Genomic DNA, 4387 nt, shown 5'->3' with positions numbered 1-4387 from the left:
CTCTTGAATTATTTGCATTCTCTCTCTCTCTGTCTCTCTCTATAGAGACAGAGAGAGAGAGAGAGAGAGAGAAATGTATATGTAGATAGATAGATAGATAGATAGATAGATAGAGAGCTCTCATGTGTACAATGGATACAAGTTGAACTTCTGTGGGTTGAGTGAGGGTAGAAGGAGGAGGGAAACCAAAAAGGAAGAACACTCTCAGCATATCTGAAACTGAAAGAACTCAAGAAAAATCTCAAGCCTTGAGTTGCAATATTGAAAGATTCTATGGGCAAAATATGGAATGAAGCAAGAAGCATCAAAAGAAGATGGAAAGAATATAGAGTTACTGTGCCAAAAAGAGCTGGTCGATAGTCAACCATTTTAAGAGTAACATATGAGTAAGAGCCAATGATACCAAATGAAGAAGTCCAAGCTGCACTGAAAGCATTAGCCAAAAATAAGACTCAAGGAACTGATGGAGTAGCACTTGAAATGTTTCAGCAGCTGATGAAGCACTTATACATCTATCTCAAGACATTTGTAAGATAGTTGCTTGGCTAACTGACTAAGGTGTGCTTCAATGTTGTATCTTGTCACCACACTGATTCAATCTGCACGCTGCACAAATAATCAGAGAAGCTATCTTATATAAAGAAGAATGCTGCATCAGGATCAGAGGAAGGCTTATTAACAAGCTGTGCTGTGCAGATGACATAACCTGGCTTTCTGAAAGTGGACTTGAAGTACTTGCTGAAAAAGATCAAGGAGTGCAGCCTTCAGTATGGATGACAACTCAAGGTAAAGATAACCAAGATCCTCACAACTGCACCAGTAGGTAGCATCTGATAAACAGGGAAAAGCTTGAAGATGTCAAGGATTTCAGGTTGCTTGTATCCACAGTCAATGCTCATGGAAGCAGCAGTCAAGAGATGCAAAGACACGTTGCATAGGTAAATCTGCTGCACGAGACTCTTTCAAGTGTTGACAAGCAAGATGTCACTCTGAGGACTGAGGTGCCCCTGACCCATGCCATGGTATTTTCAATGACCTCACATGCACGTGGAAGTTGGATATCAAATAAGGAAGACGGAAGAAGAATGGAGGCATTTGAATTGTGGTGCTGGCGAAGAACATTGAAATCACCACGGACTGTCAAAAGAACAAACAAGTCTGTCTAGGCAGAAGGATAGCCAGAATATTCCTTAAAGGCAAGGATGGCGAGACTTCACCTCAAACACTTTGGACAGGTTATTAGGAGAGACCAGTCCCTGGAGACGAACATCATGCTTGGTAAAGCACAGAGACAGAGAAAAAGAGGAAGGCTTTCCACCAGATGGATTGATACGGTGGCTGCAACAATAGACTCAAACATAAGAATAAATGCGAGGATGGTGCAAGACGGCTCAGGTTTTGGTCTGCCCTCCCTGGAGTCACGATGCGCTGGAACTGACCAGAAGCCCCCTAACCACAGCAGCAACAACAGGGGAGAAGAAGCGTAGTCCTCACAGACACTTTGCTCTGGCCTCTTCCGTGCCAGCCTCTAAGGGACTTCCACATTTCCTGAAACACAGAGCGAGAGACAAAGTCTCCTCCAGTGACTACTCACCACTCCACTCCCTTCTTCCAAAGGCAAAAAGATGAAAAGCCCGGAGGTACAGTCAGGGGTCAAGGCCACGGATCCAGTGCCTTTGCGCCTGGAGCTCACCAGTAGTGGCTTCTTCGGTGAGTAAAGCTTGAAACTCTACCTGATAATAGCAGTGGGACCAACTCTTTTTGACCATCGGCAACATTTTTCAAAGCACCAGCTCTTCGGATGGGGACTCAGGAGCCCTGCCTTCATTTCACCCTGGAGACCTGGGGACCTTGGAGATAACGTTGCAGCAGACAATGATTTTCAGCCCAAACACTGTCTATAGAAATGCACCTAGATCCACCTGTTGTCAAACAGGCTGTCCCCACCTCCAAAACTTGTACTGGCTACCTAGTTCCTACACGATCGATCGAGTTCAAGCTCTCTGGAATAATGTACAACCTAGCCCCTCCCACCTCTCTAGCTTCCTGTCTTATTGTCTGCCTCCCCAACTCTTCACCGGATCGAATGCTCTAGTCATTCAACACCACTCTCTCCTCAATGACGAAGCCAGGCCCTTTCCCTTTTCCACGCTCTCATATAATTTCACTGTCAATAATAACCGGGGTGCACACAGACATAAGACAGTTACCATGGCGTCGGTAGATAGGTGGCAGCTCCGGGTGTGAGAGTTGAACTGGGCTCCACGGAGTGTCCAGTGGCCCATTTTTCAGACATAGATCTCCAGGTCCCCCCCACTTTTTTTTCTCTCTTTTTCCCTGAGCCATCTCTGGGTGGCTTCAAAAGTACAAGTATAAGGTGGCTTCCACCTTTGTTAGTAGCTTTGATTTCAGTGGCTCCATTCACAACAAATATTGCTTCTGACAGAGAAGCAACAAGTCCACACGAAAGAAGTACACCAGCCTGTCTGAATCATGAGGTGTTGTCGGGATCAGGTAACAGGCATCAGAAGACTCAAAACAAACAAACACATATTGAAAATGAGAGGGGTCAGAGCAGAGACCCAAACCCCATCTGTAGACAATGAGACACCCCCTCACAGAAGGGTCACAAGGAATGGGTGAGTCAACCATGATGCAGTAGAGCACCGATGAAACATGCAATATTCCTCTGGTTCCTTCAGGCTTCCGCACCCCCACTCTCATGACCCCAATCCTACCTTTCACTTAGGACTAGGCCAGAGCATGTACACAGGTACAGATAAGAGCTCAGGACACATGGAATCCAGGTCAGATAAACTCCTCCGGAACAGAAATGGGAGTAGCCATACCAGGATTGTAGGGGGGAGTGAGGAGAGGCAGGGGGGAAGATATGGTCGGTGTAAGATATGAAAATAATAATTTATAATTATCAAGGGATCACTAGGGTGCGAGGTGTGGGGAGGGAGGGAAAAAGAGGAGCTGATACCAAGGGCTCAAATAGAAAGTAAACACTTAGAAAATAATGATGGCAACATATGTACAAATATTCTTGATACAATTGATGCCTGGATTGTGTTAAGAGCTGTAAAAGCCTCCAAAAAATGATCTTTAAAAAGTACTGCTTGTGATGTCCAAATATTGAATCATCATATATTATAAATGGTTTCATGCTTTCTGCTGCTGCTGGAACGTCGGAAGGTTCCACCTACCATAGGTGCCTAGAAATCAACCACTGAAACCCCCTGGGGGACAGTTTTCCTCTGACACACCTGGGGTCGCCCAGAGTAGGGACTATGCATCTGTACACATATGTATATGAATTTGTGTTAGGAATCATGGTGTGGCATGCACATTTTCAATGTCAACGTGTCTATCCTGAAGACTTTAATGATCCTCTCCTCTCTTTGCTATTTCCTAGAGAGGTTAGATGGGGGAAAGTGAATTAATGTTTGCATAGATGGCAGTGTGCATGTTGGCAAGGAAGCGTGGCTAGGCATGTGGGTATGGGAAAATTGGCCCAAATGCAGATGTGGATGATGGCTGGGCAACTGATGGATGCATGCATAGACGGGTACATAGGTGGAAAGGAGGATGAAGAGGAGGGTATGGGTTGGGCCAGTGTGTTTGTGAAGAGACATGGAAAAGAATGGATGGGAGGATGGATGAGACATATGGAAGGCTGGATGAGAGACGAGGTGATTGGATAGATTGAAAGATCTACCGTTGGATAAACGAATGGAACAAAGGGGAATGGATCCTGCAAGAATAGTTGAAAAATGTGGAAATGATGGCTGGATGTGCCGATGGGTAAATGGATGGATAGGAGTGTAGAGGGCTGGATGAGGGCTGTCAGGGTATAAGGAAAGATGGGCGGAAGGGTCGGTGTTTGGAAGGATGAGCTTGCTGGTGGGTGGGTGGATGACTGACTGGATGGATGGATGGACTGGAGGATGAACATGCAGGTGAGTGGAGAAAGACAGCACAGGCGGCCCGTCTCTAGCTTCCCCAGGGCAGTCTCAGCAAGAGCCAAAATTCCACCTTGGTGCGGTGCACCAGTTTCTCCTTAAAGGCAAGTTGGGTGCATGCTCTCTCTCTCTCTCTGTCCCAGGGAGCGTCGCAAGCCCCATCTCCCGGAGCAAGGCAACCCCACTCCGCGCAGGAGAGCCCTTCCCAGGACCCAGCTGCCTGTGAAACCCAGAGTGAGCCCCAGGTGGATCAGAAGAAACACTTCGAGGCCAGGAGGCCAAACGTTGCACCTAACGGACACGGTTCCGTGGCTCAGTCATCCTCTGCGCTCTGGCCCAAACCCAGCAGTCTGGGAAAAGGGGTCCGGTGGCCGGAGGCGTTGGGAAGGCCGGGACTTCCGGGGTGCAGGCAGCCCCGACTG

This window comes from Echinops telfairi, unplaced genomic scaffold (genome assembly GCF_000313985.2).
Source record: "Echinops telfairi isolate 266 unplaced genomic scaffold, ASM31398v2 ScPeMD7_60;HRSCAF=208, whole genome shotgun sequence".
Classification (NCBI taxonomy): Eukaryota; Metazoa; Chordata; class Mammalia; order Afrosoricida; family Tenrecidae; genus Echinops; species Echinops telfairi.
This window is presented reverse-complemented; position numbering follows the sequence as displayed.